This window comes from Perca flavescens, chromosome 16, assembly GCF_004354835.1.
Source record: "Perca flavescens isolate YP-PL-M2 chromosome 16, PFLA_1.0, whole genome shotgun sequence".
Classification (NCBI taxonomy): Eukaryota; Metazoa; Chordata; class Actinopteri; order Perciformes; family Percidae; genus Perca; species Perca flavescens.
Window position 1 is genome coordinate 2,956,430 of NC_041346.1, and position 14,478 is coordinate 2,970,907.

The following is a 14,478-nucleotide window of genomic DNA, read 5'->3' on the forward strand; positions in this document are numbered from 1 at the left end:
GAAGCAAAAATTCTACCTAAACCAACAAAAAAGATGAGAAGATACATATTGATTTTAGAGCTGTAACAATTCCAAATTTTGCTGTACAATTAATTGTCTCAGAAATAATTGCGATTAACAATGTAATTGTCTCTTTCAGTCAAATTTAAAAATATTTATTTATTATTATTATTATATATTTGTTGCAATGAACGTGTATAGGCTCAAGTGCCAACAACTAACAATTGTAATAATAATAAAAATATATAGCCCGACCAATAATCACTTACATAATTAAAATTTTTCATATCTAAACAAAATCAACATGACCAGTCATGCACCTTAAGACCTTAGCTCATGTTAGCATTATTGGGGTTAAACAAAGAAACCATGATTATGGAATTAAAAAAATGACAATTAGACAATGATGTGATAATTGTTACAGGTCTAACTGAGCTTACTGTATACGATGTGGTGAAGTAGTCCCGAGTGCGGATCCTCCTCTGGCTCGGTTCTCTCAGTCCTTCAGCGTACCGACTGCCAGCAGTCTGAACAACATGTCCAACACATCATGTTAACTTCAGCCAGCTCCTTAAAGAACAAGAAATGTGCCGTCAAAACCACATGAAAAGCATCACTCACTCGCACCGTGCTCCCCAGCCGGACTACGGCCTGTCCTGGGTCCTGATCACAAATGTAGTGAGGCGGCGGAGCACTGAAGCTTCCTCATTTCAACGACTTCCTTGACAATTTAAATCTTTTACTTCCTTTTTTTTTTTTCCTTTTTTTTATCCGAACACTTACCAACACTGCCTGCTGCATGCAGGAAATGATGTGACAACTGCAATGCGTGACAACTGCAATGCGCAATACATATACACATATAATGAAATACCTTAAAAATCACTTAGATGTGTTTTATTATTTGATTTTTTTTAAATGTATTATTATTAAGAGAGAAACTTTATTGCTGATCTTGGAAACACTACTGTTGTTGGACAAACATACATATATTGAAAAGAAATAAAGAAAAGAGAAAGAAAAAGCTTGTAATTGGACCTTGATATTATTTTTGTGCCTTAAAGCCCCTGCCTGTGATATACAACATATAGGGGGGGTTGTTCCATAGAACTTGTATTATTAACTACAGTTGATTATAATTAACTGTTTTTCATCGTTCATTCGTTTGTTAGGTTTTGTAGTGTAGTATAAATGTAAGTATTATTCAATGTGTTGAGTAATGTTTCATGTGTTTTTAAATGTGTTGAGTCATGTTTCATGTATGTTTTTAAATGTGTTGTCATGGTTCATGTATGTTTTTAAATGTGTTGAGTCATGTTTCATGTGTTTTTAAATGTGTTGAGTCATGTTTCATGTATGTTTTTAAATGTGGACCCCAGGAGGAGTAGCTGTGCTTATGGGCAAAGCTAATCCTGGTGACAATTGACAATTGGCCTATTAATCTAATGGGGATCCTATAATAAACTCAATCAACTATACTACACACCCACACACACACACACACACACACACACACACACACACACACACACACACACACACACATCACATACCAGCAGTCAGAAGGTAACAAAAAAACTAGCAAAGCACAATACATGAACATTTAAGAATAGGCAACAAAAACATTAAAAGAATGTTATGTAAAAGATGTATATATGTATGTATAAATAAATAAATGAATAAATAAATAAATAGATCAGCTATTCATGAGTTTATGAGTCTGATGGATGTAGGCACCAAACTCTACATGGCTCTCTTAGTCCTGAATGTGGACATGGAAGTATGGTGTCTTTTCTCTAGCCATTACCCAAGAGACGGCTGCAATAACGCAGCGTTAATATACTCTATTACCAGTCAAAGTCATGCATTTCAAATCTTGTAAAAAACATCTTATCATGCAGAATGGCCCCATTCAGTATGTTCATATTCATAGCGTTATTTTGCATACATTATTTGATTATTGATTCTTATTCTTACTGATGCATTCATAAGCAGCATCTTTACGGTCAGAGTGGGGCTAATTTTAACTACTTTATATATTGTTTGGTGATTTACTGTAAGCTGCACACATCCTATGGAATGTGTGTGTGTGTGTGTGTGTGTGTGTGTGTGTGTGTGTTAGCACTGAGCGGTGTAAGTGGCGACAGTATGTCAGTTGTGTGTCACAAGCAGAACCATTGAACAAATTTGCATCATAAGTGAGAACCAACACATCCTGTCTTGCATACTTTTTCTTCTTTTTCTTGCGTGCCTTTTTTTACTCGCCTGTAACTCAAAAACCATTAATGCTATATTTACCTCTCCTATGTAACTTTGTGCAGTCTCCTGCAAAAAAGAAAATTCTAAAGTTGCATTTATTTGCCCATTTAATGACTTTTTAAAGCCACACATCTACCAACAATATTGATAAGTCAGATTCTAAAAAGAATTCTGTAGATTCAAAATATTTAAACTTAAAAAATATATATAAATTATTTGCACATTCTGCACTCAAGCAATTCTCTTATGCCACAGTTACTTTGTGTATATTTGTTTTCTGTATTTCATTTGAATGTTTAATATCTTTGTTTGTTTATGTTTGCACCATTCACCAAGCCAAAATCCATGTAGGTGTACTTATTGTGGCAATAAACCTTTTTCTGATTCTGATTCTACACCAGGGGTCTTCAACGTTTTTTTAAGCCAAGGACCCCTTAACTGAAAGAGAGATGGATCAGGGACCCCCTACTACATTTATTGTATAAAATTAAGTTGCATATTAATCTGGTCCTACAATAACTTTTAGGGCAGCCTGAAGCATTTCTAGATACCTTTTTTGCATAGAATACTAAGCTATTCAAATAGCCTAATAATTGTTGGCATAATTTTATAAATCATGTTTTAATGTTAACCCTTAAATGTGAAACAAATGTGAAAGAGTCAGTCCTTTGGGATGAACTGGATCTGTTGATGGCTACCTTAGTGACTACATTACCTATAGGCCAGTAAGCCTACTATTAGTGGATTTATATTTGCTAATAATATGTTGGAATCATGTTAGACTTTTTAATTTTTGAAAAAACTTTCAAAAATTAACCATAATTTGGAGGCAACCCTGGAGTGACTCTGAGGACCCCCTCAGAGTCACTGGAGGCCCCCCTTTTGAAGATCCCTGTTCTAAACAATCAAATAGAACTATATGAAAGTAGCACTAATGGATGTAATAAAGAGGACAACTACATTATATTTACAAAGAATATATATACATACACACAATATATATGTGTGTAATGTCACTGTAATATGAATGTCTTAAAGGTCCAATGTGTGGGAATTTCTCCCATCTAGCGTTGAGATCATATATCGCAATCATCTCTCTCGCGTCACGCAGTTCAAAGTAGGTATTACAGCTACGGTAGCCTTCATGCTTTTATGATGACACCGGTCTCTTGCTCTTTTCAATCTCCTTTTTCTTTTTCTGGGTTAAGAAAAAGAAGACTCCTGTTCCTGAAATTGTGATTTTGAATACGTGTGGTCCTCCATGTTTCCTTCTTCAAACTTGCCACCGGGGCCGGGAAGCTACGATACCCATTAGCAGCATTAGCAGCAGCTGTGAGTTTATCATGTGACAGAGAAAACGTGAAAGGCGGAGCAGTATGTCCTGTATGTCCCTCACCAGCTAACGTATTTCAAGATGGAGCATGAATATGGAGCGTCTACCCCAGTTCATGCGAATGCAAATGTCAAATTTCAAGCCAAAAGGAATACTTGGAATTGATGGTGGTGGTAAATATTCATGAAAAAGGACAAGTTGGTGAACGGGCAACATAGATTTTGAGAATGAACAACTACAATATGGCATCATGACTTTGCGTAAACATACACGCCACTTTCCTAAAGCCAAATGGCATGTTATCTGTTCGCAATTTGAGCTATCCACGTGTATGACATGACATGACATGTATGTCTAGCTGTATACAACAGATGTAAACATACACACCACGTCGCGTGTTATCACGAGAACGTGACCTACTATACTACTAAAAAAACGGCTGAAAATTGCCACATGCGGGAAGAAATCCCAGCTCTCCATAAAAAACATTTTCTCCATAAAATGCTTCTCTGATTATTTTTTTTTACCTGACAGTAAAACACATGAATATGTGAAAAACTACTATTAATCTCTCATCATCTCTAAAATTGTATTTTAAGCAAATAATAGTTTTTGCTGCAGCGCCAGTGATGTGCATTACAGTGTCATTGTCAACAGCAGAGCTAACGCAGCGTGGAGGAGATTTTGCAACACGGTGACATTTCAGGCTCAACAGGCTGCGTACACACTGAGTTCATCTTGGAGGTGAGGGGCCTCAGGTTCGTTTGGAGTCGATGCACTGAGGAATGGAAAGTGTCGCCATTTGATGTCTACGTTACACTTTGTGGTCTTTGCATTGCTCACGTCTCTTCCCACACGAGGAAGTGACCTGCCTTCACTTCCTCAGCTATTCTTACCTTAGATGAAATGTGGCCATGTCTCAATTTATAAAAAAAAAAAATCATATTAAAGAGCCCCTATTATACTCCTTTTCAAGCATCATAATTGTACTCTTGGGGTCTCCTAGAATAAGTTTACATGTGTTTGTATGTTTCTCATGTTGCCCATTGCTGCAGCCTCTCTGCCTCAATCACTGTAGCGGTGCTGGAAACTGATCCCTGACCCGCTAGTCCCTATATAGTGTTGATTAAATAGGGAACTATATAGGGAACGACCAAATGAGATTTCTCACTGAAAGTATCGTTGCGTCAGTAGATGTGCCGGTTATTTGTGTGACGGAAGTATCATGTAAACAAACCAAACCGAAATACTTCTGATAAGTCCCTGAAACAAAGCGAGCTCTCAGGAGGAGAGTAAAAGGTTGTATATATATATATATATATATATATATATATATATATATATATATATATATATATATATATATATATGTGTGTATGTATGTATGTGTGTGTTGCATGTTACATTTCCACTGTTTAGAAATCAAAGCCCGCTGTCAGTACCCGATCCGTTCCACCGGCACGATCCGTTCTGCGCATGTGCAAGATGACACGTATGCCATGACGTAGGCGCAGATGATAATGCTGCGTTCATGCCACCACCATCTCGGAATAACCATCTCGGAATAACGGCACCGCTTCCACCTGCACGATCCGTTCTGCGCATGCGCAGCATGTTCCCACGCTAGCCTCCAGCTAAAGTTAGTTAGCTAATAGCTAATTCGGCGGACCACTAGGTGATTATAGCGGTCTGCTGTTAGCCTCCACCGGGAAGCTAATGTTAGTTTAGCTAACGGTTAATTTGGCTAACCGCTAGCTGATTGTAGCGGTCTGCCGTTAGCCTCCACAGTTAAGCTAACGTTAGTTTAGCTAACAGCTAATTCAGCTAACCGCTAGCTGAGACAGCATGTAAACTTTAAAAGACCCTCAAAATAAAACTTGAAAATAAACGTTGACATATATAACAGCTGTTACGTCAGTTCTAATTTACTTGTGTTCATTTAAAATACAATCACTCAATATTTGTCTTTATTGTTATTACTGTAAAGTCTTAATTTAGCTGTAGCCTGCTTTTCAACGTAACCGGGGGGCGGTGCCTGTTATTCCGAGGTGGCATGAACGCAGCATTATCATCTGCGCCTACGTCATGGCATACGTGTCATCTTGCACATGCTCAGAACGGATCGTGCCGGTGGAACGGATCGGGTACTGACACCCGCTCCATTTTTCCTTTGCGATGACTTTGATGATCACATGCAGAGCTCACTAAATCCACCTGGACTAGTTTTACTTTTAGCAAAAACATTGAAGGGATGGTTTTTTTAAGATGCAATTTTGATCACACTTCCCATCAGAATTTCATAACCAAAAATCATACTACTGGAAGAGGACTCATAACCTTAACTTTACATATGGCTCCACCTGGTGGAACAACAACAGCACTTTCCCAAACAATAGGAAAACTTCCTTAAATCAATCCACCTGGAGTGAGGAACACGTTATTGGTGTTTTGATGGATAATCCCCCCCTCTGCATTTCTGTTCCTTTTTGGCAGAACCATGTTGGCACTTCCACCCCTTCTTTTCCTGCTAGGAGTCAAAATGCCTGCTGTGAAAAATAATATGAAATATAGACCCACTCATTGCCCATTCATCATGAAATGTTTGAAATGGATTCAATAAATGTAAGCATGTGTTGAGGTCTTCAAACGATGTCTGTGTGTGTTCAAGTACATGTCTTTCAAGTTGCAGTTCTCCTTTTGCTTCTGTTGGGTTCCTGTTTTTCCTGCACGGCCGTGTGCCTTAAAGACATTTCCTTGTTTTTCCAGATAGACATTTTTACGCTGCATACTTCAATTGTTGTTCCACATTTAATGTTTCTGAAAATACAGAAAACTTACAAGAAAACTTGTCAACTCAATTTCAAAGCCATTGTGTTAATCTAACTTGTTACTGTAACTTGGTTTGAAAAAGAAAAATTATGTGTGTGTTACCAGTTAATTACTTTAAGTCAATTGGCAATTCCCAATTTAGTCCTTTCGACTTTAAAGGGTAACTTCCATTTTTTTTCAACCTTTTTGTGTCTAAGTGAGTGATGGGAACAACAATCTTTGACATTGGTCCAGTATTAAGAGAGATCGCTGCAGTCAGCAGCAGAGAAACAAGCTATGTAAGTTAATATTTCAATTATCCAGCTTGTACTTTCACAGAGTGCTGGTTTTGCCGCTGACAGACTCAGATTAATATTCTAAGTGTTTGACAACATTATGGAAAGGATTTCTGAGGTGGTCGACCTTTCTGGTAATCAGTAAGATCCTTTTTTTAAACATTTAAACATCGCAAAATTGGGTTCGCTAAACCCACCAGACTCCATGTAAATAATCAGTAATTTTAGAATCGTAAAATACACTTCATTCAAAGTCGACAGAAACTAAATAAATCTATGAAAAGCCGTTTTGGGTCGTCTTTCCCCTTTTCCAACCATCACAACTCTAGTTTATAGATTTACATGTGAGAATATGTTGGCTCTATACCATGGTTGAAAAAAAAACAGTAGTTACCCTTAACACTTTGATTCTCAAACAAAGAGTAATGGATGTCGGTGTTTAACCCTCCTCTTGTCCTGTTTTTAAAGTTTCTATATCAGACATTTGGGTTTCTTTCAACCTAACTGCCCAACAATAACATGGATGGTTCCATACAGCGCTCCTCCTCACAAGTTAAACCAAGGATCAGTTCACTACTTTCATTGCATTTTGGGTGGGAGTTCTCCCCCACCCCCCCCCCCCCCCCCCCAAAACGGTTTAAATGGAAGACAACACGCCCCCCCCCCAAAGCCATTTCCAACACAACTCATTTCCTTTGTAAACATAAAAAATGAACAAAGCACAGAACATACAAGTTATAAAGGTGACAATAAGACTGTCATGCCTGTCAGGGCTTATTAAACATTTCATGAAAAAGAGACTGAAACAAAGGAGGGAATCAGTGTAACAAACTTAAAATGGACAAATGACAAAAAATATCAGCTTTACTGTTCATAGTTTATTGCACTCACACTTTGCATTTACAGACATGGACAATAACTTATTACACTGATGTATGTCGTCAGGCATGTACAAACTGATCAATAAATACAGGAACTGTCAACAGCATGGTTGATATTAATTACCGTGCATTGCACTGAATGGTCAATTCCAAAATGCTTAATGTGTTTCTCTGATTAAAGGCACCATTAACACCTCAAGCTCTTATATGTCGACACATCAATTTATATTCTGCGTGATTTATGTGAAAAAAAACCTAAATGGCAAAAAGTAGAAAAAACAAAAAGGGAGTAAAATAAATAAAAGTGTAAAATGATAAAGTCAAATGAATTGAATAGAACAAACCAGGAAAATGTCGTCCAATGCACATGTGAGTACACACACACACACACACACACACACACACACACACAATCTAAATACAAGGAATACATTTACATTAAGAAATCTTTTTTTTAAATTGAGTTTCTCAATTTAATTTAATTGAAAGTAAATTCCAGAACATAACAACCAATCAGCAGCAGGCTTGGGCAGTGTGTGTGTGTGTGTGTGTGTGTGTGTGTGTGTGTGTGTGTGTGCGTGTTTAACTGACAGCATGTTGCGTTGTTTGCTTGTTTAGTATGGGACTGTGTACTGTACACCGATTTAAAGTTGTCGCACACATTTTCTCTTCTCTGTTACATTTCTAACCATAATAACGCCAGTGATCTCCACTGATATTGCCCGAAATACATCTCTCAAACCAAATACATTTTAGACTTAACAATCACAAATTGTTGTAAACATATAATGCGGTGACCCCTGTGCGTAATGCTGCATGATGGCACTGCTGGCCCTGCAGGAGGACTACGCTAATGGAAGAATCAGGAGAGAAAGAGACTTCAGGGACCATGACGATGACTGGCTAATTTGCCGATTTAGATTCCCTTAAGCTGAGCTCTTGGATCTATGTACTGAATTGGGTCCAGTAGAGAGGGAAATGTGCCGGAACCGTGCTATCCCGGTCTAAATACAGGTCCTCGCCACTCTGGGGGATACCGGCTGTTTCAAGAGGGAATTTTTTAAAATAAATATTATATATAATCTTCAACTTTATCACTATGGCTTGTTTGGATATAATATATAGTTCTGTTAAATCTTATCATATACGTCTGATATATCGAAGCTGTCCCCGAGTGCCGTAATGCCTGCCATTTTGGACGTATTATTAATACAGATACACTGTGCAAAAACAGACCAAAATTATAATTCAATTTGCAGCAATTCCTGAACGTCTGAGAAGTTTTTAGCTTTTTCTCCGCCAGTCATCATGATTCGGTGTAACAACTGCCAGTGTCATTAATACTGATCAGCATTCACGAGGTGCTTTGCATTGACTATTTATAGTTAAAAATGGGCGTGTACAGGGTGGGATAAGAGGCTGATCCACGTACACACGGTTTTATAAATCTGACTTTTTTTCGGCATACACCATTTTGGGCTTTTGGGCGTACGTACACTTATAGTAAAGATCCTCCGCACAGTTTTATAAATGAGCCCCCAAAAGGTCTGTACTATGAATCAAGATCAACATGCCCTGGATTTATTTCCGTTTCCGGCTTCACCTACCGCGGTCCCGCATAAGCTGTGTCACAACGTTGGTTAACAACTAGTTCAGTCAACTCAGGGTTTCCCAATCCAGCGGTGTGCACGTTCACATCAAAGAGGCGGGGTTTGCACAGTATGACCAATCACAAACATCTACCAGAGCCGCATGTTTTATATAAGAAGAGCAAATTATAATTCTACATAAATATGAAGAACACAGACTCGGTTTTACAGGGAAAACGCAATACAGTCGCTGCTTCCTTAAAAAGGAAGGAAAGCTGGCAAAAAAAAAATAGCTGACGCTGTAGATGTGTAAATCACAACTCTTATCAATATCACTTCCCCATTGGTCAGGACCAAGATCTGACCATATTTACACTTGTGCTTTCCATAAACTGTCGTTGCTTTAGCCTTTTATTTCAGTTGCAACCCTGGCAGTGGGAAGCGATCGTGAGAGCAAAAAAAAATATAAAAACATAACTCAAACTGATGTGCGCATTGGCGACACACGGCTCAAGAAGCCGATATGTAATTCCCTCCTGTTAAAATATATATATTTCATAAAAATACCCATCGGGGAATGTTAACGCGGTTGTCGGTTGACTTTTATGAGCGCACCTCTCTCACGGCGATTGAACCCGATAACAACTTATCCACCTACATACAGAAAATCCTGGGTTGAACCTGAAGTTAGCTCGTTAACGCCAAATCTTGCTTCGTAGTACAGGCCTCAGGTCAGGCCCGTATTAAGACAATGTGGTGCCCCTGGGCACTATACCTCAAAGGGCCCCGCCCCCCGTCCACTACCCCCTTTACTCCTGCTGTCCTCCTGGCAAAAATATTAATTTCTCAAATGTAATTTAACAATTTGTCCAACTAAATACATGTAGGCATATGAGCAGTGAGCACTATATTCAAATGTCTCAATTCAAAATGTCAAATTCAAAAAGCATAGCACAAAATCTATATACATCAGTACATCAGCACAGCAGACAAAAACAAAGCATTTTCATTATGCAAAGAGAAACCAACACTTGCTTTCCCCCTGCCAAAAATATCAGACATAATCAAGGGGATTTCTCAAATATTAATTAACTTATCCAACTACATACATGTAGGTAAATGAGCAGTGAGCACTATATTCAAATGTCTCAATTCAAAATGTCTATCAGTTCAAAAAGCCAAAATCAATACTGTATATTGCAGCATTGTGGGTCGGTCAAATATGTATTTTTCCGACTTTATTTCATGGGCCCTGAAAGCAACTCCTCTGATTCAAAAACTTTCAAAAGCATCATGGGAACGACAAAAAAATGACCTAAAATGAATAAGACATGGAAAAAAAGACTATCGATATTAGATCGAAGAATATGGATTCATTGAACAAAGTCCTCTGAAAGAAATACAAGTTCTAGGAAAAGAAGCGCAGACTGTGGACCGGTCTTTAACACTTCTCTGCATACTGAATAAACTCACGAAGCACACTGGCAGTGCTGGCCGTGCTATGTGCTTGAAAAATATGCAATATACAGTCTATGAAAACATGTTGAAGGGTTGGGCGCAACCAAGTCTCACCCAGAGGTGGGGGGGTTTGTGTGATTTTTTTTTTTTTTTTTGCCAATTACATTGAATCAAGAAAGCCAACCACTTATCATTTTTTATAACAGTTAATATTTTACATTCATCATTATGATAACATTTTTGGGGGGGTTAAACTGGCCACTTTTGATTATTGTTAAACCCCACCCCCCATCCCCCAAATTATACATTTGCACGTACCTGTGGACCAACTCAACTTTGACAGATTGGGGAGGGGGAGTCATAGTGGTCATGTAATATTGATTTATTTATAGTTTATTATTATTATTATTATTATTGTGAAATTAGTGTTCATAAATGAGTAATGTATGGTCTTTCAACAATTTCAAGTGAATAATATAGCTATTTACGGAAAATATTGTTAAAGCTTGTGTCTTGTGGTGCCCCCCACTGGTTGTGAATGGTTGGTGCCCCTGGGCACTGGCCCAAGTGCCGCCGGGCCTGCCTCAGGTGAGTGTGTGGAAACCAAAACAGAACCCAGAACCCAAAAGTCAAAAGCCAAACCCAAGCCAACCATAAATAAACCCTGCTGGCTGCGTGGACACAGAGATCTCAACTGCTCAGCTCCAGCCATCTTAAATAGGAAACAGGAGACAATCAGGCAGAGTGAATTCAGGTGTGGCTGATCCTCATTCCACAGCTTGCCACTCGGACTGCCTCCTAATCACCTACAGGGAAGGGGTCATCACAATGTCATGGTGACTGATTACACATCTCTAGCTAGTTTTTAATTTGAAAAATAATCTGCTAATTGAGCGTAAAGGTTTATTTTTGATCTTGGAAAAAGATGAAAGTAGGTAGATAATAATCTTAAAGATTCAACCACATCTCAATCTTTAGTAGCGGACGAGTTGTGATGGAGTTGGCTTGTTTTGATGCCCAACATTGAGTATGTTTACATGCACACCGACATTCCACTATTATTCTGAATATGACAATATTCCGAAATTTGATACAACTCACGTAAACATCATATTCCAGTTGGCTATTCCGAATAAGGCCTTTTTCCGATAGCTGATTAAGACATGTGGGATATTCTGGTATTAAAAAAGGTTTTAGAGGCATTCTTTGGACATACATACACAGTGCATTCGGAATATGCGTCTCAATCTGGGTTTTTACTGCAGTTTGTGACAGTTTACGGCCTCTTGCCTGTATATGGCTTATAGTCAGCTCTGTGCATTGCTATGGTTGCTGTACACAAACCAACCAGCCAACAGTTTACAAGGCTGCAGACCCGATAAGAAGGGAAAACCCAGCTACTTTTAAACATTGTCAAAGACTTGGATATCAACAAGTTTTTGGATCATCGCTAAGCCGACCTTTTGAAGAAGCTCGTTGAAGGAATGAAAGAGGGACGCTCGAATTTTGCACAGCTACGTGTAAACGGGAATATTAGTGGAATATTCACTTTCATTAGCCATGTAAACCGCTTAGTCGGAATATCGTCTTTTTCAGAATAAGGGCAAAAAACGGAATATTATGTGCATGTAAACGTAGTCATTGACCTTCAGACAGGGGATGTCCAATGTTGATCTTTTAAGGGGTCTTTGTGTGTGGGTCTGTTCTGTTACCTCTGCAGGGGTTTGTCTGAGCAAGTGGGAGTCGAGTTACAGCACCACAGCCATCAACCACAACACAGACGGATCCACTGACTATGGCATCTTCCAGATCAACAGCCGCTGGTGGTGTAACGATGGCCTCACGCCCACAAAGAACGCATGCAACATTAATTGCAGAAGTCAGTGATGAACCACCAAAACCTCAACTACCCTATTTTGCCATGTTTATGACACTAGTCCTGTTGTTTCCTGATCAAGCAGCGACTTTCATGCCTGAAAAGTAAAGCCATGGCTTTAACCTGCATTCTATCTAATTTTCAGCAGGAAGCGAAGTTTATTTCTATAGAAGTCTATGGGGAAATGAGCCTACTTCTCACTTGGATCTATTACCTTAGTAATTTTCCCAACGAGTTTATGGTCTCAAATGCTAGTTTCAAGTCTTCCTTAAAACAGCATGATGTCCCTTTCGGAAATTATAGTCCCATTAGTCTCGCTTTGCCAGACCGTCTGTCTGGCTAGTCAACATATTATTTCAGGATGGAAGAAAAATGTTCTCTGGTTTATTGGCAGTTCTTTAAGCCAATCACAATCATCTTGGGCGGCGCTAAGCGCCTGACAGGAACGGAGCAGAGACACGCTCAGTGGAAAATGCCTTAGTCGTGCAAAACTCAGATTGGACAGATAGTCTAGCTAACACTGTCTGGATTTACCCTGCAGAGATCTGAGGAGCAGTTAACCATAGTCCTCATAAATCCACCAGAGTTTAAAATTCCAACACAAAGAAAGCGGAAGTTAACGGACATCCGGGCGAAAAGAGCACGATTCAGCGGAATTTCCGGCAGCACCGTAGCAATCCCGGAAGTAGAACGTCGTGGATAAAGACTATAGTCCCATTGACGATAAAGTAGGGGATGCTTTAGGAGCATGACTACACACTGACCTGTCAATTATGATAGAGGCTTAGCAAAAGAGGACTTGTGTGGACAGGTGAATGAGAGGCTTTTGAGAAAAGCACTATGCAATTACAGTCCATTTTCTAAGTGAAGCTAATATTACTGAACTTTTGAGAGACCTGATTGTTCACTCATTATGAAGCACGTACTGTACTGTCACATTAATGTCCACTTTTAAAATTACTGTTCATATCCAGATTGTATTTTAATTTTTCACAGAGCTTCTGACCGACAATGTCGGAGTGGCGATAAATTGTGCCAAGCGTCGTTAGGGATCCCGCTGGCATCAGCGCCTGGTAAGATCTGATGATGATGTGACTGTTATGTGTTCACGAACCTGTGGAGAGATGGGTAATGTCCCTCTGTCTGGTTTCAGGGTGGGCTGGCGCAACCACTGCCAGAACCGCGACCTGAGCTCCTATTTGGCAGGATGTGGTCTTTAAAGAACAGGTGGAACCAGGACACTGTCATCGGCATAATACAATTCTACAATATTTAGCTGCAGTGGATTGAATCGTTTTGGTTGGTAGCTTGATATGTTTGATCTACCAGGAGTAAAACACAGTTAGTGAAGCTACAGATTAGTTCTTATTAAACCAGGCAATTCTATTGTTTACTTTCACTGTATTTAGTTTATAGTTGACATAATGTAACAGATCAAATCAGTGAAGAGAAATGTGGTGATTTCAGCCAGTATCTGTTGTTGTCTGTTGCTCATTTTAAAACCAAATTAAAATGTTGATTTCCACTAATGACAGTTGTTTATTCATTCATTCATTAAAATTAATGTTAAAACAATCGAGAGGCACTTGAGGTTATTTCTTATTCTGCTATATTTAAAACAAAGTTTTAAACTGATCTGCTGCTTTTAAACAGCTGGGCATGAAGCAGTTAAATAGAAGACAAACTCAAATAGTGGGCGTCATGCAGAAAACATTTGTACAAACAGATTTGTTTTAAGTGACATGAATGACATGAATGACTAATTTTCTCTTAGGTACAAATGACTAAATTCTTGATTGGATCAGGCCTGGTCATACCAGTCTTGTCCAACAATGCTAACTTTGCATTAAAAGTGTCATATTTACTGAATGACAGTCATGAACATTCAAAAAGACTCAATGTTCATGATAGGTGTGATGTCATAGTTATGGTGTTGTTATGTCAGTCTCATGCACACCCCTTCGAATAAAGTGTTTCC

The 14,478-nt window shown here is 38.8% G+C and overlaps 1 protein-coding gene and 1 pseudogene across 1 annotated transcript in view; one reads left to right on the plus strand and one right to left on the minus strand.

Annotated features, from left to right (window-relative positions):
* LOC114571091 (tyrosine-protein kinase SYK) overlaps positions 1-701 on the minus strand; it is a 44,293-nt gene extending 43,592 nt beyond the window's left edge. Inside the window, exons 1-2 of the mRNA XM_028601884.1 lie at positions 622-701; positions 441-527 (exon numbers count right to left, since the gene is read on the minus strand). The gene's annotated coding sequence lies outside the window, so the exon portion shown is untranslated. The remainder of the gene's footprint in view (positions 1-440; positions 528-621) is intronic.
* Positions 702-6,796: 6,095 nt separating this feature from the next.
* LOC114571269 (lysozyme C-like) lies at positions 6,797-14,020 on the plus strand (annotated as a pseudogene).
* The last annotated feature ends 458 nt before the right edge of the window (positions 14,021-14,478 follow it).